General features: G+C 37.5%; 10 non-coding genes and 53 pseudogenes across 10 annotated transcripts; all 63 read left to right on the top strand.

Moving 5' to 3' along the window:
• On the top strand, positions 1-119 carry LOC148436450 (5S ribosomal RNA; annotated as a pseudogene).
• A 116-nt stretch (positions 120-235) lies between these two features.
• On the top strand, positions 236-354 carry LOC148436449 (5S ribosomal RNA). The gene has a single exon (XR_015876422.1). It is a non-coding gene; the product is annotated as a 5S ribosomal RNA (ribosomal RNA).
• A 351-nt stretch (positions 355-705) lies between these two features.
• On the top strand, positions 706-824 carry LOC148436448 (5S ribosomal RNA; annotated as a pseudogene).
• Positions 825-939: 115 nt separating this feature from the next.
• Positions 940-1,058, top strand: LOC148436447 (5S ribosomal RNA; annotated as a pseudogene).
• Positions 1,059-1,174: 116 nt separating this feature from the next.
• Positions 1,175-1,293, top strand: LOC148436446 (5S ribosomal RNA; annotated as a pseudogene).
• Positions 1,294-1,409: 116 nt separating this feature from the next.
• On the top strand, positions 1,410-1,527 carry LOC148436445 (5S ribosomal RNA; annotated as a pseudogene).
• A 115-nt stretch (positions 1,528-1,642) lies between these two features.
• Positions 1,643-1,761, top strand: LOC148436444 (5S ribosomal RNA; annotated as a pseudogene).
• A 116-nt stretch (positions 1,762-1,877) lies between these two features.
• LOC148436443 (5S ribosomal RNA) lies at positions 1,878-1,996 on the top strand (annotated as a pseudogene).
• A 351-nt stretch (positions 1,997-2,347) lies between these two features.
• LOC148436442 (5S ribosomal RNA) lies at positions 2,348-2,466 on the top strand (annotated as a pseudogene).
• Positions 2,467-2,580: 114 nt separating this feature from the next.
• LOC148436441 (5S ribosomal RNA) lies at positions 2,581-2,699 on the top strand (annotated as a pseudogene).
• Positions 2,700-2,815: 116 nt separating this feature from the next.
• LOC148436440 (5S ribosomal RNA) lies at positions 2,816-2,934 on the top strand (annotated as a pseudogene).
• Positions 2,935-3,049: 115 nt separating this feature from the next.
• Positions 3,050-3,168, top strand: LOC148436439 (5S ribosomal RNA; annotated as a pseudogene).
• A 116-nt stretch (positions 3,169-3,284) lies between these two features.
• LOC148436438 (5S ribosomal RNA) lies at positions 3,285-3,403 on the top strand. The gene has a single exon (XR_015876336.1). It is a non-coding gene; the product is annotated as a 5S ribosomal RNA (ribosomal RNA).
• Positions 3,404-3,519: 116 nt separating this feature from the next.
• On the top strand, positions 3,520-3,638 carry LOC148436437 (5S ribosomal RNA; annotated as a pseudogene).
• Positions 3,639-3,754: 116 nt separating this feature from the next.
• Positions 3,755-3,873, top strand: LOC148436436 (5S ribosomal RNA; annotated as a pseudogene).
• A 346-nt stretch (positions 3,874-4,219) lies between these two features.
• LOC148436435 (5S ribosomal RNA) lies at positions 4,220-4,338 on the top strand. Its single transcript, XR_015876438.1, has one exon. It is a non-coding gene; the product is annotated as a 5S ribosomal RNA (ribosomal RNA).
• Positions 4,339-4,454: 116 nt separating this feature from the next.
• LOC148436434 (5S ribosomal RNA) lies at positions 4,455-4,572 on the top strand (annotated as a pseudogene).
• A 115-nt stretch (positions 4,573-4,687) lies between these two features.
• Positions 4,688-4,806, top strand: LOC148436433 (5S ribosomal RNA; annotated as a pseudogene).
• Positions 4,807-4,922: 116 nt separating this feature from the next.
• Positions 4,923-5,041, top strand: LOC148436432 (5S ribosomal RNA). Its single transcript, XR_015876430.1, has one exon. It is a non-coding gene; the product is annotated as a 5S ribosomal RNA (ribosomal RNA).
• Positions 5,042-5,156: 115 nt separating this feature from the next.
• LOC148436431 (5S ribosomal RNA) lies at positions 5,157-5,275 on the top strand (annotated as a pseudogene).
• Positions 5,276-5,391: 116 nt separating this feature from the next.
• LOC148436430 (5S ribosomal RNA) lies at positions 5,392-5,510 on the top strand. Its single transcript, XR_015876420.1, has one exon. It is a non-coding gene; the product is annotated as a 5S ribosomal RNA (ribosomal RNA).
• A 351-nt stretch (positions 5,511-5,861) lies between these two features.
• On the top strand, positions 5,862-5,980 carry LOC148436429 (5S ribosomal RNA; annotated as a pseudogene).
• Positions 5,981-6,095: 115 nt separating this feature from the next.
• LOC148436428 (5S ribosomal RNA) lies at positions 6,096-6,214 on the top strand (annotated as a pseudogene).
• A 116-nt stretch (positions 6,215-6,330) lies between these two features.
• Positions 6,331-6,449, top strand: LOC148436427 (5S ribosomal RNA; annotated as a pseudogene).
• A 116-nt stretch (positions 6,450-6,565) lies between these two features.
• LOC148436426 (5S ribosomal RNA) lies at positions 6,566-6,683 on the top strand (annotated as a pseudogene).
• A 115-nt stretch (positions 6,684-6,798) lies between these two features.
• On the top strand, positions 6,799-6,917 carry LOC148436425 (5S ribosomal RNA; annotated as a pseudogene).
• A 116-nt stretch (positions 6,918-7,033) lies between these two features.
• LOC148436424 (5S ribosomal RNA) lies at positions 7,034-7,152 on the top strand (annotated as a pseudogene).
• Positions 7,153-7,503: 351 nt separating this feature from the next.
• Positions 7,504-7,622, top strand: LOC148436423 (5S ribosomal RNA; annotated as a pseudogene).
• Positions 7,623-7,736: 114 nt separating this feature from the next.
• On the top strand, positions 7,737-7,855 carry LOC148436422 (5S ribosomal RNA; annotated as a pseudogene).
• A 116-nt stretch (positions 7,856-7,971) lies between these two features.
• Positions 7,972-8,090, top strand: LOC148436421 (5S ribosomal RNA; annotated as a pseudogene).
• Positions 8,091-8,206: 116 nt separating this feature from the next.
• On the top strand, positions 8,207-8,325 carry LOC148436420 (5S ribosomal RNA; annotated as a pseudogene).
• Positions 8,326-8,441: 116 nt separating this feature from the next.
• Positions 8,442-8,560, top strand: LOC148436419 (5S ribosomal RNA; annotated as a pseudogene).
• A 346-nt stretch (positions 8,561-8,906) lies between these two features.
• LOC148436418 (5S ribosomal RNA) lies at positions 8,907-9,025 on the top strand. Its single transcript, XR_015876437.1, has one exon. It is a non-coding gene; the product is annotated as a 5S ribosomal RNA (ribosomal RNA).
• A 116-nt stretch (positions 9,026-9,141) lies between these two features.
• LOC148436417 (5S ribosomal RNA) lies at positions 9,142-9,260 on the top strand. The gene has a single exon (XR_015876454.1). It is a non-coding gene; the product is annotated as a 5S ribosomal RNA (ribosomal RNA).
• A 115-nt stretch (positions 9,261-9,375) lies between these two features.
• LOC148436416 (5S ribosomal RNA) lies at positions 9,376-9,494 on the top strand (annotated as a pseudogene).
• A 116-nt stretch (positions 9,495-9,610) lies between these two features.
• On the top strand, positions 9,611-9,729 carry LOC148436415 (5S ribosomal RNA; annotated as a pseudogene).
• A 351-nt stretch (positions 9,730-10,080) lies between these two features.
• Positions 10,081-10,199, top strand: LOC148436414 (5S ribosomal RNA; annotated as a pseudogene).
• A 115-nt stretch (positions 10,200-10,314) lies between these two features.
• On the top strand, positions 10,315-10,433 carry LOC148436413 (5S ribosomal RNA; annotated as a pseudogene).
• A 116-nt stretch (positions 10,434-10,549) lies between these two features.
• Positions 10,550-10,668, top strand: LOC148436412 (5S ribosomal RNA; annotated as a pseudogene).
• Positions 10,669-11,019: 351 nt separating this feature from the next.
• On the top strand, positions 11,020-11,138 carry LOC148436411 (5S ribosomal RNA; annotated as a pseudogene).
• Positions 11,139-11,254: 116 nt separating this feature from the next.
• LOC148436410 (5S ribosomal RNA) lies at positions 11,255-11,373 on the top strand (annotated as a pseudogene).
• Positions 11,374-11,488: 115 nt separating this feature from the next.
• LOC148436409 (5S ribosomal RNA) lies at positions 11,489-11,607 on the top strand (annotated as a pseudogene).
• Positions 11,608-11,723: 116 nt separating this feature from the next.
• LOC148436408 (5S ribosomal RNA) lies at positions 11,724-11,842 on the top strand (annotated as a pseudogene).
• Positions 11,843-11,958: 116 nt separating this feature from the next.
• LOC148436407 (5S ribosomal RNA) lies at positions 11,959-12,077 on the top strand (annotated as a pseudogene).
• Positions 12,078-12,193: 116 nt separating this feature from the next.
• LOC148436406 (5S ribosomal RNA) lies at positions 12,194-12,312 on the top strand (annotated as a pseudogene).
• Positions 12,313-12,657: 345 nt separating this feature from the next.
• LOC148436405 (5S ribosomal RNA) lies at positions 12,658-12,776 on the top strand (annotated as a pseudogene).
• Positions 12,777-12,892: 116 nt separating this feature from the next.
• LOC148436404 (5S ribosomal RNA) lies at positions 12,893-13,011 on the top strand. The gene has a single exon (XR_015876453.1). It is a non-coding gene; the product is annotated as a 5S ribosomal RNA (ribosomal RNA).
• Positions 13,012-13,126: 115 nt separating this feature from the next.
• Positions 13,127-13,245, top strand: LOC148436403 (5S ribosomal RNA; annotated as a pseudogene).
• Positions 13,246-13,361: 116 nt separating this feature from the next.
• Positions 13,362-13,480, top strand: LOC148436402 (5S ribosomal RNA). The gene has a single exon (XR_015876428.1). It is a non-coding gene; the product is annotated as a 5S ribosomal RNA (ribosomal RNA).
• A 116-nt stretch (positions 13,481-13,596) lies between these two features.
• On the top strand, positions 13,597-13,715 carry LOC148436401 (5S ribosomal RNA; annotated as a pseudogene).
• A 115-nt stretch (positions 13,716-13,830) lies between these two features.
• Positions 13,831-13,949, top strand: LOC148436400 (5S ribosomal RNA; annotated as a pseudogene).
• A 116-nt stretch (positions 13,950-14,065) lies between these two features.
• Positions 14,066-14,184, top strand: LOC148436399 (5S ribosomal RNA; annotated as a pseudogene).
• Positions 14,185-14,535: 351 nt separating this feature from the next.
• LOC148436398 (5S ribosomal RNA) lies at positions 14,536-14,654 on the top strand (annotated as a pseudogene).
• A 115-nt stretch (positions 14,655-14,769) lies between these two features.
• On the top strand, positions 14,770-14,888 carry LOC148436397 (5S ribosomal RNA; annotated as a pseudogene).
• A 116-nt stretch (positions 14,889-15,004) lies between these two features.
• LOC148436396 (5S ribosomal RNA) lies at positions 15,005-15,123 on the top strand (annotated as a pseudogene).
• A 116-nt stretch (positions 15,124-15,239) lies between these two features.
• Positions 15,240-15,358, top strand: LOC148436395 (5S ribosomal RNA; annotated as a pseudogene).
• A 351-nt stretch (positions 15,359-15,709) lies between these two features.
• Positions 15,710-15,828, top strand: LOC148436394 (5S ribosomal RNA; annotated as a pseudogene).
• Positions 15,829-15,943: 115 nt separating this feature from the next.
• On the top strand, positions 15,944-16,062 carry LOC148436393 (5S ribosomal RNA). Its single transcript, XR_015876421.1, has one exon. It is a non-coding gene; the product is annotated as a 5S ribosomal RNA (ribosomal RNA).
• Positions 16,063-16,178: 116 nt separating this feature from the next.
• On the top strand, positions 16,179-16,297 carry LOC148436392 (5S ribosomal RNA; annotated as a pseudogene).
• Positions 16,298-16,412: 115 nt separating this feature from the next.
• Positions 16,413-16,531, top strand: LOC148436391 (5S ribosomal RNA; annotated as a pseudogene).
• Positions 16,532-16,647: 116 nt separating this feature from the next.
• Positions 16,648-16,766, top strand: LOC148436390 (5S ribosomal RNA; annotated as a pseudogene).
• A 351-nt stretch (positions 16,767-17,117) lies between these two features.
• On the top strand, positions 17,118-17,236 carry LOC148436389 (5S ribosomal RNA; annotated as a pseudogene).
• Positions 17,237-17,351: 115 nt separating this feature from the next.
• On the top strand, positions 17,352-17,470 carry LOC148436388 (5S ribosomal RNA; annotated as a pseudogene).
• The last annotated feature ends 30 nt before the right edge of the window (positions 17,471-17,500 follow it).

Genomic DNA, 17,500 nt, shown 5'->3' with positions numbered 1-17,500 from the left:
ACCTACAGCCAAACCACACTGGACATGCCCAATCTCGTCTGATCTTGGAAGCTATGCAGTGTTGGGCCTGGTTATTACTTGGATGGGAGACCACCAGTGATTACCAGATGCTGTAGGTAATTTTATACTGCCATAACATTCTTTTCTATTACATTTTAAATTTAATTTTTTCAACTTATCAATGAATTTACTTGAGTTAAGAAGTAATAGAGGTCTAAAGTTAATGTTTTTGAGCACCTATAGCCAAACCACACTGGACATGCCCAATCTCGTCTGATCTTGGAAGCTATGCAGTGTTGGGCCTGGTTAGTACTTGGATGGGAGACCACCTGGGAATACCAGGTGCTATAGGTAATTTTATATAGCCATAACATTCTTTTCTATTACATTTTACATTACATTTTTTCAACTTAGCAATGAATTTACTTGAGTTAAGAAGTAAAAGAGGTCTAAAGTTAATACTTTTCAGCACCTATAGCCAAACCACACTGGACATGGCCAATGTCGTTTGATCTTGGAAGCTATGCAGTGTTGGGAATGGTCAATACTTGGATGGGAGACCACCTGGGAATACCAGGTGCTGTAGGTAATTTTATACTGCCATAACATTCTTTTCTAGAACATTTTACATTTAATTTTTTCAACTTATCAATGAATTTACTTGAGTTAAGAAGTAAAAGAGGTCTAAAGTTAATGTTTTTGAACACCTACAGCCAAACCACACAGGACATGCCCAATCTTGTCTGATCTTGGAAGCTATGCAGTGTTGGGCCTGGTTAGTACTTGGATGGGAGACCACCTGGGAATACCAGGAGCTGTAGGTAATTTTATACTGCCATAACATTCTTTTCTATTATATTTTACATTTAATTTTACAACTTATCATTGGATTTACTTGAGTTAAGAAGTAAAAGAGGTCTAAAGTTAATGTTTGTGCGCACCTACAGCCAAACCACACTGGACATGCCCAATCTCGTCTGATCTTGGAAGCTATACAGTGTTGGGCCTGGTTAGTACTTGGATGGGAGACCACCTGGGAATACCAGGAGCTGTAGGTAATTTTATACTGCCATAACATTCTTTTCTATTACATTTTACATTTCATTTTTTCAATTTATCAATAAATTTACTTGAGTTAAGAAGTAATAGCGGTATAAATTTAATGCTTTTGGGCACCTACAGCCAAACCACACTGGACATGCCCAATCTCGTCTGAACTTGGAAGCTATGCAGTGTTGGGCGTGGTTAGTACTTGAATGGGAGACCACCAGGGATTACCACGTGCTGTAGGTAATTTTATACTGCCATAACATTCTTTTCTATTACATTTTAAATTTAATTTTTTCAACTTATCAATGAATTTACTTGAGTTAAGAAGTAATAGAGGTCTAAAGTTAATGTTTTTGAGCACCTACAGCCAAACCACACTGGACATGCCCAATCTCGTTTATCTTGGAAGCTATGCAGTGTTGGGCCTGGTTAGTACTTGGATGGGAGACCACCTGGGAATACCAGGTGCTGTAGGTCATTTTATGCAGCCATAACATTCTTTTCTATTACATTTTACATTTCATTTTTCAACTTATCATTGAATTTACTTGAGTTAAGAAGTAAAAGAGGTCTAAAGTTAATGTTTTTGAGCACCTACAGCCAAACCACACTGGACATGCCCAATCTCGTCTGATCTTGGAAGCTATGCAGTGTTGGGCCTGGTTATTACTTGGATGGGAGACCACCAGTGATTACCAGATGCTGTAGGTAATTTTATACTGCCATAACATTCTTTTCTATTACATTTTAAATTTAATTTTTTCAACTTATCAATGAATTTACTTGAGTTAAGAAGTAATAGAGGTCTAAAGTTAATGTTTTTGAGCACCTACAGCCAAACCACACTGGACATGCCCAATCTCGTCTGATCTTGGAAGCTATGCAGTGTTGGGCCTGGTTAGTACTTGGATGGGAGACCACCTGGGAATACCAGGTGCTATAGGTAATTTTATATAGCCATAACATTCTTTTCTATTACATTTTACATTACATTTTTTCAACTTAGCAATGAATTTACTTGAGTTAAGAAGTAAAAGAGGTCTAAAGTTAATACTTTTCAGCACCTATAGCCAAACCACACTGGACATGGCCAATGTCGTTTGATCTTGGAAGCTATGCAGTGTTGGGAATGGTCAATACTTGGATGGGAGTCCACCTGGGAATACCAGGTGCTGTAGGTAATTTTATACTGCCATAACATTCTTTTCTAGAACATTTTACATTTAATTTTTTCAACTTATCAATGAATTTACTTGAGTTAAGAAGTAAAAGAGGTCTAAAGTTAATGTTTTTGAGCACCTACAGCCAAACCACACAGGACATGCCCAATCTTGTCTGATCTTGGAAGCTATGCAGTGTTGGGCCTGGTTAGTACTTGGATGGGAGACCACCTGGGAATACCAGGAGCTGTAGGTAATTTTATACTGCCATAACATTCTTTTCTATTATATTTTACATTAATTTTACAACTTATCATTGGATTTACTTGAGTTAAGAAGTAAAAGAGGTCTAAAGTTAATGTTTTTGCACACCTACAGCCAAACCACACTGGACATGCCCAATCTCGTCTGATCTTGGAAGCTATACAGTGTTGGGCCTGGTTAGTACTTGGATGGGAGACCACCTGGGAATACCAGGAGCTGTAGGTAATTTTATACTGCCATAACATTCTTTTCTATTACATTTTACATTTCATTTTTTCAATTTATCAATAAATTTACTTGAGTTAAGAAGTAATAGCGGTATAAATTTAATGCTTTTGGGCACCTACAGCCAAACCACACTGGACATGCCCAATCTCGTCTGATCTTGGAAACTATGCAGTGTTGGGCCTGGTTAGTACTTGGATGGGAGACCACCTGGGAATACCAGGTGCTGTAGTTAATTTTATACTGCCATAACATTCTTTTCTATTATATTTTACATTTAATTTTACAACTTATCATTGGATTTACTTGAGTTAAGAAGTAAAAGAGGTCTAAAGTTAATGTTTTTGCGCACCTACAGCCAAACCACACTGGACATGCCCAATCTCGTCTGATCTTGGAAGCTATACAGTGTTGGGCCTAGTTAGTACTTGGATGGGAGACCACCTGGGAATACCAGGAGCTGTAGGTAATTTTATACTGCCATAACATTCTTTTCTATTACATTTTACATTTCATTTTTTCAACTTATCAATAAATTTACTTGAGTTAAGAAGTAATAGCGGTATAAATTTAATGCTTTTGGGCACCTACAGCCAAACCACACTGGACATACCCAATCTCGTCTGATCTTGGAAACTATGCAGTGTTGGGCCTGGTTAGTACTTGGATGGGAGACCACCTGGGAATACCAGGTGCTGTAGTTAATTTTATACTGCCATAACATTCTTTTCTATTACATTTTACATTTAATTTTTTCAACTTATCAATGAATTTACTTGAGTTAAGAAGTAAAAGAGGTCTAAAGTTAATGGTTTTGAGCACCTACAGCCAAACCACACTGGACATGCCCAATCTCGTCTGATCTTGGAAGATATGCAGTGTTGGGACTGGTTTGTACTTGGATGGGAGACTACCTAGGAATCCCAGGTTCTGTAGGTAATTTTATACTGCCATAACATTCTTTTCTATTACATTTTACATTTAATTTTTTCAACTTATCAATGAATTTACTTGAGTAAAGAAGTAAAAGAGGTCTAAAGTTAATGTTTTTGAGCACCTACAGCCAAACCACAGTGGACATGCCCAATCTCGTGTGATCTTGGAAGCTATGCAGTGTTGGGCCTGGTTAGTACTTGGATGGGAGACCACCTAGGAATCCCAGGTGCTGTAGTTAATTTTATACTGCAATAACAGTCTATTACATTTTACATTTCATTTTTTCAACTTATCAATGAATTTACTTGAGTAAAGAAGTAAAAGAGGTCTAAAGTTAATGTCTTTGAGCACCTACAGCCAAACCACACTGGACATGCCCAATCTCGTCTGATAAAGGAAGCGATGCAGTGTTGGGCCTGGATGGTACTTGGATGGGAGACCACCTAGGAATCCCTAGTGCTGTAGGTAATTTTATATAGCCATAACATTCTTTTCTATTACATTTTACATTACATTTTTTCAACTTATCAATGAATTTACTTGAGTTAAGAAGTAATAGCGGTATAAATTTAATGCTTTTGGGCACCTACAGCCAAACCACACTGGACATGCCCAATCTCGTCTGATCTTGGAAACTATGCAGTGTTGGGCCTGGTTAGTACTTGGATGGGAGACCACCTGGGAATACCAGGTGCTGTAGGTAATTTTATACTGCCATAACATTCTTTTCTATTACATTTTACATTTAATTTTTTCAACTTATCAATGAATTTACTTGAGTTAAGAAGTAAAAGAGGTCTAAAGTTAATGGTTTTGAGCACCTACAGCCAAACCACACTGGACATGCCCAATCTCGTCTGATCTTGGAAGCTATGCAGTGTTGGGCCTGGTTAGTATTGGATGGGAGACCACCTGGGAATACCAGGTGCTGTAGGTAATTTTATACTGCCATAACATTCTTTTCTATTACATTTTACATTTCATTTTTCAACTTATCATTGAATTTACTTGAGTTAAGAAGTAAAAGAGGTCTAAAGTTAATGTTTTTGAGCACCTACAGCCAAACCACACTGGACATGCCCAATCTCGTCTGAACTTGGAAGCTATGCAGTGTTGGGCGTGGTTAGTACTTGAATGGGAGACCACCAGGGATTACCACGTGCTGTAGGTAATTTTATACTGCCATAACATTCTTTTCTATTACATTTTAAATTTAATTTTTTCAACTTATCAATGAATTTACTTGAGTTAAGAAGTAATAGAGGTCTAAAGTTAATGTTTTTGAGCACCTACAGCCAAACCACACTGGACATGCCCAATCTCGTCTGATCTTGGAAGCTATGCAGTGTTGGGCCTGGTTAGTACTTGGATGGGAGACCACCTGGGAATACCAGGTGCTGTAGGTCATTTTATGCAGCCATAACATTCTTTTCTATTACATTTTACATTTCATTTTTCAACTTATCATTGAATTTACTTGAGTTAAGAAGTAAAAGAGGTCTAAAGTTAATGTTTTTGAGCACCTACAGCCAAACCACACTGGACATGCCCAATCTCGTCTGATCTTGGAAGCTATGCAGTGTTGGGCCTGGTTATTACTTGGATGGGAGACCACCAGTGATTACCAGATGCTGTAGGTAATTTTATACTGCCATAACATTCTTTTCTATTACATTTTAAATTTAATTTTTTCAACTTATCAATGAATTTACTTGAGTTAAGAAGTAATAGAGGTCTAAAGTTAATGTTTTTGAGCACCTATAGCCAAACCACACTGGACATGCCCAATCTCGTCTGATCTTGGAAGCTATGCAGTGTTGGGCCTGGTTAGTACTTGGATGGGAGACCACCTGGGAATACCAGGTGCTATAGGTAATTTTATATAGCCATAACATTCTTTTCTATTACATTTTACATTACATTTTTTCAACTTAGCAATGAATTTACTTGAGTTAAGAAGTAAAAGAGGTCTAAAGTTAATACTTTTCAGCACCTATAGCCAAACCACACTGGACATGGCCAATGTCGTTTGATCTTGGAAGCTATGCAGTGTTGGGAATGGTCAATACTTGGATGGGAGACCACCTGGGAATACCAGGTGCTGTAGGTAATTTTATACTGCCATAACATTCTTTTCTAGAACATTTTACATTTAATTTTTTCAACTTATCAATGAATTTACTTGAGTTAAGAAGTAAAAGAGGTCTAAAGTTAATGTTTTTGAACACCTACAGCCAAACCACACAGGACATGCCCAATCTTGTCTGATCTTGGAAGCTATGCAGTGTTGGGCCTGGTTAGTACTTGGATGGGAGACCACCTGGGAATACCAGGAGCTGTAGGTAATTTTATACTGCCATAACATTCTTTTCTATTATATTTTACATTTAATTTTACAACTTATCATTGGATTTACTTGAGTTAAGAAGTAAAAGAGGTCTAAAGTTAATGTTTGTGCGCACCTACAGCCAAACCACACTGGACATGCCCAATCTCGTCTGATCTTGGAAGCTATACAGTGTTGGGCCTGGTTAGTACTTGGATGGGAGACCACCTGGGAATACCAGGAGCTGTAGGTAATTTTATACTGCCATAACATTCTTTTCTATTACATTTTACATTTCATTTTTTCAATTTATCAATAAATTTACTTGAGTTAAGAAGTAATAGCGGTATAAATTTAATGCTTTTGGGCACCTACAGCCAAACCACACTGGACATGCCCAATCTCGTCTGAACTTGGAAGCTATGCAGTGTTGGGCGTGGTTAGTACTTGAATGGGAGACCACCAGGGATTACCACGTGCTGTAGGTAATTTTATACTGCCATAACATTCTTTTCTATTACATTTTAAATTTAATTTTTTCAACTTATCAATGAATTTACTTGAGTTAAGAAGTAATAGAGGTCTAAAGTTAATGTTTTTGAGCACCTACAGCCAAACCACACTGGACATGCCCAATCTCGTTTATCTTGGAAGCTATGCAGTGTTGGGCCTGGTTAGTACTTGGATGGGAGACCACCTGGGAATACCAGGTGCTGTAGGTCATTTTATGCAGCCATAACATTCTTTTCTATTACATTTTACATTTCATTTTTCAACTTATCATTGAATTTACTTGAGTTAAGAAGTAAAAGAGGTCTAAAGTTAATGTTTTTGAGCACCTACAGCCAAACCACACTGGACATGCCCAATCTCGTCTGATCTTGGAAGCTATGCAGTGTTGGGCCTGGTTATTACTTGGATGGGAGACCACCAGTGATTACCAGATGCTGTAGGTAATTTTATACTGCCATAACATTCTTTTCTATTACATTTTAAATTTAATTTTTTCAACTTATCAATGAATTTACTTGAGTTAAGAAGTAATAGAGGTCTAAAGTTAATGTTTTTGAGCACCTACAGCCAAACCACACTGGACATGCCCAATCTCGTCTGATCTTGGAAGCTATGCAGTGTTGGGCCTGGTTAGTACTTGGATGGGAGACCACCTGGGAATACCAGGTGCTATAGGTAATTTTATATAGCCATAACATTCTTTTCTATTACATTTTACATTACATTTTTTCAACTTAGCAATGAATTTACTTGAGTTAAGAAGTAAAAGAGGTCTAAAGTTAATACTTTTCAGCACCTATAGCCAAACCACACTGGACATGGCCAATGTCGTTTGATCTTGGAAGCTATGCAGTGTTGGGAATGGTCAATACTTGGATGGGAGTCCACCTGGGAATACCAGGTGCTGTAGGTAATTTTATACTGCCATAACATTCTTTTCTAGAACATTTTACATTTAATTTTTTCAACTTATCAATGAATTTACTTGAGTTAAGAAGTAAAAGAGGTCTAAAGTTAATGTTTTTGAGCACCTACAGCCAAACCACACAGGACATGCCCAATCTTGTCTGATCTTGGAAGCTATGCAGTGTTGGGCCTGGTTAGTACTTGGATGGGAGACCACCTGGGAATACCAGGAGCTGTAGGTAATTTTATACTGCCATAACATTCTTTTCTATTATATTTTACATTAATTTTACAACTTATCATTGGATTTACTTGAGTTAAGAAGTAAAAGAGGTCTAAAGTTAATGTTTTTGCACACCTACAGCCAAACCACACTGGACATGCCCAATCTCGTCTGATCTTGGAAGCTATACAGTGTTGGGCCTGGTTAGTACTTGGATGGGAGACCACCTGGGAATACCAGGAGCTGTAGGTAATTTTATACTGCCATAACATTCTTTTCTATTACATTTTACATTTCATTTTTTCAATTTATCAATAAATTTACTTGAGTTAAGAAGTAATAGCGGTATAAATTTAATGCTTTTGGGCACCTACAGCCAAACCACACTGGACATGCCCAATCTCGTCTGATCTTGGAAACTATGCAGTGTTGGGCCTGGTTAGTACTTGGATGGGAGACCACCTGGGAATACCAGGTGCTGTAGTTAATTTTATACTGCCATAACATTCTTTTCTATTACATTTTACATTTAATTTTTTCAACTTATCAATGAATTTACTTGAGTTAAGAAGTAAAAGAGGTCTAAAGTTAATGGTTTTGAGCACCTACAGCAAAACCACACTGGACATGCCCAATCTCGTCTGATCTTGGACGCTATGCAGTGTTGGGACTGGTTTGTACTTGGATGGGAGACTACCTAGGAATCCCAGGTTCTGTAGGTAATTTTATACTGCCATAACATTCTTTTCTATTACATTTTACATTTAATTTTTTCAACTTATCAATGAATTTACTTGAGTAAAGAAGTAAAAGAGGTCTAAAGTTAATGTTTTTGAGCACCTACAGCCAAACCACAGTGGACATGCCCAATCTCGTGTGATCTTGGAAGCTATGCAGTGTTGGGCCTGGTTAGTACTTGGATGGGAGACCACCTAGGAATCCCAGGTGCTGTAGGTAATTTTATACTGCAATAACAGTCTATTACATTTTACATTTCATTTTTTCAACTTATCAATGAATTTACTTGAGTAAAGAAGTAAAAGAGGTCTAAAGTTAATGTGTTTGAGCACCTACAGCCAAACCACACTGGACATGCCCAATCTCGTCTGATAAAGGAAGCGATGCAGTGTTGGGCCTGGATGGTACTTGGATGGGAGACCACCTAGGCATCCCTAGTGCTGTAGGTAATTTTATATAGCCATAACATTCTTTTCTATTACATTTTACATTACATTTTTTCAACTTATCAATGAATTTACTTGAGTTAAGAAGTAATAGCGGTATAAATTTAATGCTTTTGGGCACCTACAGCCAAACCACACTGGACATGCCCAATCTCGTCTGATCTTGGAAACTATGCAGTGTTGGGCCTGGTTAGTACTTGGATGGGAGACCACCTGGGAATACCAGGTGCTGTAGGTAATTTTATACTGCCATAACATTCTTTTCTATTACATTTTACATTTAATTTTTTCAACTTATCAATGAATTTACTTGAGTTAAGAAGTAAAAGAGGTCTAAAGTTAATGGTTTTGAGCACCTACAGCCAAACCACACTGGACATGCCCAATCTCGTCTGATCTTGGAAGCTATGCAGTGTTGGGCCTGGTTAGTACTTGGATGGGAGACCACCTGGGAATACCAGGTGCTGTAGGTAATTTTATACTGCCATAACATTCTTTTCTATTACATTTTACATTTCATTTTTCAACTTATCATTGAATTTACTTGAGTTAAGAAGTAAAAGAGGTCTAAAGTTAATGTTTTTGAGCACCTACAGCCAAACCACACTGGACATGCCCAATCTCGTCTGAACTTGGAAGCTATGCAGTGTTGGGCGTGGTTAGTACTTGAATGGGAGACCACCAGGGATTATCACGTGCTGTAGGTAATTTTATACTGCCATAACATTCTTTTCTATTACATTTTAAATTTAATTTTTTCAACTTATCAATGAATTTACTTGAGTTAAGAAGTAATAGAGGTCTAAAGTTAATGTTTTTGAGCACCTACAGCCAAACCACACTGGACATGCCCAATCTCGTCTGATCTTGGAACCTATGCAGTGTTGGGCCTGGTTAGTACTTGGATGGGAGACCACCTGGGAATACCAGGTGCTATAGGTAATTTTATATAGCCATAACATTCTTTTCTATTACATTTTACATTACATTTTTTCAACTTAGCAATGAATTTACTTGAGTTAAGAAGTAAAAGAGGTCTAAAGTTAATATTTTTCAGCACCTATAGCCAAACCACACTGGACATGGCCAATGTCGTTTGATCTTGGAAGCTATTCAGTGTTGGGAATGGTCAATACTTGGATGGGAGACCACCTGGGAATACCAGGTGCTGTAGGTAATTTTATACTGCCATAACATTCTTTTCTAGAACATTTTACATTTAATTTTTTCAACTTATCAATGAATTTACTTGAGTTAAGAAGTAAAAGAGGTCTAAAGTTAATGTTTTTGAGCACCTACAGCCAAACCACACAGGACATGCCCAATCTCATCTGATCTTGGAAGCTATGCAGTGGTGGGCCTGGTTAGTATTTGGATGGGAGACCACCTGGGAATACCAGGTGCTGTAGGTAATTTTATACTGCCATAACATTCTTTTCTATTACATTTTACATTTCATTTTTCAACTTATCATTGAATTTACTTGAGTTAAGAAGTAAAAGAGGTCTAAAGTTAATGTTTTGGAGCACCTACAGCCAAACCACACTGGACATGCCCAATCTCGTCTGAACTTGGAAGCTATGCAGTGTTGGGCGTGGTTAGTACTTGAATGGGAGACCACCAGGGATTACCACGTGCTGTAGGTAATTTTATACTGCCATAACATTCTTTTCTATTACATTTTAAATTTAATTTTTTCAACTTATCAATTAATTTACTTGAGTTAAGAAGTAATAGAGGTCTAAAGTTAATGTTTTTGAGCAACTACAGCCAAACCACACTGGACATGCCCAATCTCGTCTGATCTTGGAAGCTATGCAGTGTTGGGCCTGGTTAGTACTTGGATGGGAGACCACCTGGGAATACCAGGTGCTATAGGTAATTTTATATAGCCATAACATTCTTTTCTATTACATTTTACATTACATTTTTTCAACTTAGCAATGAATTTACTTGAGTTAAGAAGTAAAAGAGGTCTAAAGTTAATATTTTTCAGCACCTATAGCCAAACCACACTGGACATGGCCAATGTTGTTTGATCTTGGAAGCTATTCAGTGTTGGGAATGGTCAATACTTGGATGGGAGACCACCTGGGAATACCAGGTGCTGTAGGTAATTTTATACTGCCATAACATTCTTTTCTAGAACATTTTACATTTAATTTTTTCAACTTATCAATGAATTTACTTGAGTTAAGAAGTAAAAGAGGTCTAAAGTTAATGTTTTTGAGCACCTACAGCCAAACCACACAGGACATGCCCAATCTCATCTGATCTTGGAAGCTATGCAGTGTTGGGCCTGGTTAGTACTTGGATGGGAGACCACCTGGGAATACCAGGTGCTGTAGGTAATTTTATACTGCCATAACATTCTTTTCTATTACATTTTACATTTAATTTTTTCAACTTATCAATGAATTTACTTGAGTTAAGAAGTAATAGAGGTCTAAAGTTAATGCTTTTGAGCACCTACAGCCACACCACACTGGACATGCCCAATCTTGTCTGATCTTGGAAGCTATGCAGTGTTGGGCCTGGTTAGTACTTGGATGGGAGACCACCTGGGAATACCAGGAGCTGTAGGTAATTTTATACTGCCATAACATTCTTTTCTATTATATTTTACATTTAATTTTACAACTTATCATTGGATTTACTTGAGTTAAGAAGTAAAAGAGGTCTAAAGTTAATGTTTTTGCGCACCTACAGCCAAACCACACTGGACATGCCCAAACTCGTCTGATCTTGGAAGCTATACAGTGTTGGGCCTGGTTAGTACTTGGATGGGAGACCACCTGGGAATACCAGGAGCTGTAGGTAATTTTATACTGCCATAACATTCTTTTCTATTACATTTTACATTTCATTTTTTCAATTTATCAATAAATTTACTTGAGTTAAGAAGTAATAGCGGTATAAATTTAATACTTTTGGGCACCTACAGCCAAACCACACTGGACATGCCCAATCTCGTCTGATCTTGGAAACTATGCAGTGTTGGGCCTGGTTAGTACTTGGATGGGAGACCACCTGGGAATACCAGGTGCTGTAGTTAATTTTATACTGCCATAACATTCTTTTCTATTACATTTTACATTTAATTTTTTCAACTTATCAATGAATTTACTTGAGTTAAGAAGTAAAAAAGGTCTAAAGTTAATGGTTTTGAGCACCTACAGCCAAACCACACTGGACATGCCCAATCTCGTCTGATCTTGGAAGCTTTGCAGTGTTGGGACTGGTTTGTACTTGGATGGGAGACTACCTAGGAATCCCAGGTTCTGTAGGTAATTATATACTGCCATAACATTCTTTTCTATTACATTTTACATTTAATTTTTTCAACTTATCAATGAATTTACTTGAGTAAAGAAGTAAAAGAGGTCTAAAGTTAATGTTTTTGAGCACCTACAGCCAAACCACAGTGGACATGCCCAATCTCGTGTGATCTTGGAAGCTATGCAGTGTTGGGCCTGGTTAGTACTTGGATGGGAGACCACCTAGGAATCCCAGGTGCTGTAGGTAATTTTATACTGCAATAACAGTCTATTACATTTTACATTTCATTTTTTCAACTTATCAATGAATTTACTTGAGTAAAGAAGTAAAAGAGGTCTAAAGTTAATGTGTTTGAGCACCTACAGCCAAACCACACTGGACATGCCCAATCTCGTCTGATAAAGGAAGCGATGCAGTGTTGGGCCTGGATGGTATTGGATGGGAGACCACCTAGGAATCCCTAGTGCTGTAGGTAATTTTATAGAGCCATAACATTCTTTTCTATTACATTTTACATTACATTTTTTCAACTTATCAATGAATTTACTTGAGTTAAGAAGTAATAGCGGTATAAATTTAATGCTTTTGGGCACCTACAGCCAAACCACACTGGACATGCCCAATCTCGTCTGATCTTGGAAACTATGCAGTGTTGGGCATGGTTAGTACTTGGATGGGAGACCACCTGGGAATACCAGGTGCTGTAGGTAATTTTATACTGCCATAACATTCTTTTCTATTACATTTTACATTTAATTTTTTCAACTTATCAATGAATTTACTTGAGTTAAGAAGTAAAAGAGGTCTAAAGTTAATGGTTTTGAGCACCTACAGCCAAACCACACTGGACATGCCCAATCTCGTCTGATCTTGGAAGCTATGCAGTGTTGGGCCTGGTTAGTACTTGGATGGGAGACCACCTGGGAATACCAGGTGCTGTAGGTAATTTTATACTGCCATAACATTCTTTTCTATTACATTTTACATTTCATTTTTCAACTTATCATTGAATTTACTTTAGTTAAGAAGTAAAAGAGGTCTAAAGTTAATGTTTTTGAGCACCTACAGCCAAACCACACTGGACATGCCCAATCTCGTCTGAACTTGGAAGCTATGCAGTGTTGGGCGTGGTTAGTACTTGAATGGGAGACCACCAGGGATTACCACGTGCTGTAGGTAATTTTATACTGCCAGAACATTCTTTTCTATTACATTTTAAGTTTAATTTTTTCAACTTATCAATGAATTTACTTGAGTTAAGAAGTAATAGAGGTCTAAAGTTAATGTTTTTGAGCACCTACAGCCAAACCACACTGGACATGCCCAATCTCGTCTGATCTTGGAAGCTATGCAGTGTTGGGCCTGGTTAGTACTTGGATGGGAGACCACCTGGGAATACCAGGTGCTGTAGGTCATTTTATGCAGCCATAACTTTCTTTTCTATTACATTTTACATTTAATTTTTTCAACTTATCAATGAATTTACTTGAGTTAAGAAGTAAAAGAGGTCTAAAGTTAATGGTTTTGAGTACCTACAGCCAAACCACACTGGACATGCCCAATCTTGTCTGATCTTGGAAACTATGCAGTGTTGGGCCTGGTTAGTACTTGGATGGGAGACCACCTGGGAATACCAGATGCTGTAGGTAATTTTATACTGCCATAACATTCTTTTCTATTACATTTTACATTTCATTTTTCAACTTATCATTGAATTTACTTGAGTTAAGAAGTAAAAGAGGTCTAAAGTTAATGTTTTTGAGCACCTACAGCCAAACCACACTGGACATGCCCAATCTCGTCTGATCTTGGAAGCTATGCAGTGTTGGGCCTGGTTAGTACTTGGATGGGAGACCACCAGTGATTACCAGATGCTGTAGGTAATTTTATACTGCCATAACATTCTTTTCTATTACATTTTAAATTTAATTTTTTCAACTTATCAATGAATTTACTTGAGTTAAGAAGTAATAGAGGTCTAAAGTTAATGTTTTTGAGCACCTACAGCCAAACCACACTGGACATGCCCAATCTCGTCTGATCTTGGAAGCTATGCAGTGTTGGGCCTGGTTAGTACTTGGATGGGAGACCACCTGGGAATACCAGGTGCTATAGGTAATTTTATATAGCCATAACATTCTTTTCTATTACATTTTACATTACATTTTTTCAACTTAGCAATGAATTTACTTGAGTTAAGAAGTAAAAGAGGTCTAAAGTTAATATTTTTCAGCACCTATAGCCAAACCACACTGGACATGGCCAATGTCGTTTGATCTTGGAAGCTATGCAGTGTTGGGAATGGTCAATACTTGGATGGGAGACCACCTGGGAATACCAGGTGCTGTAGGTAATTTTATACTGCCATAACATTCTTTTCTAGAACATTTTACATTTAATTTTTTCAACTTATCAATGAATTTACTTGAGTTAAGAAGTAAAAGAGGTCTAAAGTTAATGTTTTTGAGCACCTACAGCCAAACCACACAGGACATGCCCAATCTCATCTGATCTTGGAAGCTATGCAGTGTTGGGCCTGGTTAGTACTTGGATGGGAGACCACCTGGGAATACCAGGAGCTGTAGGTAATTTTATACTGCCATAACATTCTTTTCTATTATATTTTACATTTAATTTTACAACTTATCATTGGATTTACTTGAGTTAAGAAGTAAAAGAGGTCTAAAGTTAATGTTTTTGCGCACCTACAGCCAAACCACACTGGACATGCCCAATCTCGTCTGATCTTGGAAGCTATACAGTGTTGGGCCTGGTTAGAACTTGGATGGGAGACCACCTGGGAATACCAGGAGCTGTAGGTAATTTTATACTGCCATAACATTCTTTTCTATTACATTTTACATTTCATTTTTTCAACTTATCAATAAATTTACTTGAGTTAAGAAGTAATAGCGGTATAAATTTAATGCTTTTGGGCACCTACAGCCAAACCACACTGGACATGCCCAATCTCGTCTGAACTTGGAAGCTATGCAGTGTTGGGCGTGGTTAGTACTTGAATGGGGGACCACCAGGGATTACCACGTGCTGTAGGTAATTTTATACTGCCATAACATTCTTTTCTATTACATTTTAAATTTAATTTTTTCAACTTATCAATTAATTTACTTGAGTTAAGAAGTAATAGAGGTCTAAAGTTAATGTTTTTGAGCACCTACAGCCAAACCACACTGGACATGCCCAATCTCGTCTGATCTTGGAAGCTATGCAGTGTTGGGCCTGGTTAGTACTTGGATGGGAGACCACCTGGGAATACCAGGTGCTATAGGTAATTTTATATAGCCATAACATTCTTTTCTATTACATTTTACATTACATTTTTTCAACTTAGCAATGAATTTACTTGAGTTAAGAAGTAAAAGAGGTCTAAAGTTAATATTTTTCAGCACCTATAGCCAAACCACACTGGACATGGCCAATGTCGTTTGATCTTGGAAGCTATTCAGTGTTGGGAATGGTCAATACTTGGATGGGAGACCACCTGGGAATACCAGGTGCTGTAGGTAATTTTATACTGCCATAACATTCTTTTCTAGAACATTTTACATTTAATTTTTTCAACTTATCAATGAATTTACTTGAGTTAAGAAGTAATAGAGGTCTAAAGTTAATGCTTTTGAGCACCTACAGCCACACCACACTGGACATGCCCAATCTTGTCTGATCTTGGAAGCTATGCAGTGTTGGGCCTGGTTAGTACTTGGATGGGAGACCACCTGGGAATACCAGGAGCTGTAGGTAATTTTATACTGCCATAACATTCTTTTCTATTATATTTTACATTTAATTTTACAACTTATCTTTGGATTTACTTGAGTTAAGAAGTAAAAGAGGTCTAAAGTTAATGTTTTTGCGCACCTACAGCCAAACCACACTGGACATGCCCAATCTCGTCTGATCTTGGAAGCTATGCAGTGTTGGGCCTGGTTAGTACTTGGATGGGAGACCACCTGGGAATACCAGGTGCTGTAGGTCATTTTATGCAGCCATAACTTTCTTTTCTATTACATTTTACATTTAATTTTTTCAACTTATCAATGAATTTACTTGAGTTAAGAAGTAAAAGAGGTCTAAAGTTAATGGTTTTGAGTACCTACAGCCAAACCACACTGGACATGCCCAATCTTGTCTGATCTTGGAAACTATGCAGTGTTGGGCCTGGTTAGTACTTGGATGGGAGACCACCTGGGAATACCAGATGCTGTAGGTAATTTTATACTGCCATAACATTCTTTTCTATTACATTTTACATTTCATTTTTCAACTTATCATTGAATTTACTTGAGTTAAGAAGTAAAAGAGGTCTAAAGTTAATGTTTTTGAGCACCTACAGCCAAACCACACTGGACATGCCCAATCTCGTCTGATCTTGGAAGCTATGCAGTGTTGGGCCTGGTTAGTACTTGGATGGGAGACCACCAGTGATTACCAGATGCTGTAGGTAATTTTATACTGCCATAACATTCTTTTCTATTACATTTTAAATTTAATTTTTTCAACTTATCAATGAATTTACTTGAGTTAAGAAGTAATAGAGGTCTAAAGTTAATGTTTTTGAGCACCTACAGCCAAACCACACTGGACATGCCCAATCTCGTCTGATCTTGGAAGCTATGCAGTGTTGGGCCTGGTTAGTACTTGGATGGGAGACCACCTGGGAATACCAGGTGCTATAGGTAATTTTATATAGCCATAACATTCTTTTCTATTACATTTTACATTACATTTTTTCAACTTAGCAATGAATTTACTTGAGTTAAGAAGTAAAAGAGGTCTAAAGTTAATATTTTTCAGCACCTATAGCCAAACCACACTGGACATGGCCAATGTCGTTTGATCTTGGAAGCTATGCAGTGTTGGGAATGGTCAATACTTGGATGGGAGACCACCTGGGAATACCAGGTGCTGTAGGTAATTTTATACTGCCATAACATTCTTTTCTAGAACATTTTACATTTAATTTTTTCAACTTATCAATGAATTTACTTGAGTTAAGAAGTAAAAGAGGTCTAAAGTTAATGTTTTTGAGCACCTACAGCCAAACCACACAGGACATGCCCAATCTCATCTGATCTTGGAAGCTATGCAGTGTTGGGCCTGGTTAGTACTTGGATGGGAGACCACCTGGGAATACCAGGAGCTGTAGGTAATTTTATACTGCCATAACATTCTTTTCTATTATATTTTACATTTAATTTTACAACTTATCATTGGATTTACTTGAGTTAAGAAGTAAAAGAGGTCTAAAGTTAATGTTTTTGCGCACCTACAGCCAAACCACACTGGACATGCCCAATCTCGTCTGATCTTGGAAGCTATACAGTGTTGGGCCTGGTTAGAACTTGGATGGGAGACCACCTGGGAATACCAGGAGCTGTAGGTAATTTTATACTGCCATAACATTCTTTTCTAT

The sequence above is a fragment of the Taudactylus pleione genome, unplaced genomic scaffold (genome assembly GCF_031769625.1).
Source record: "Taudactylus pleione unplaced genomic scaffold, aTauple2 ptg001778l, whole genome shotgun sequence".
NCBI lineage: Eukaryota > Metazoa > Chordata > Amphibia > Anura > Myobatrachidae > Taudactylus > Taudactylus pleione.
This window is presented reverse-complemented; position numbering and strand designations above follow the sequence as displayed.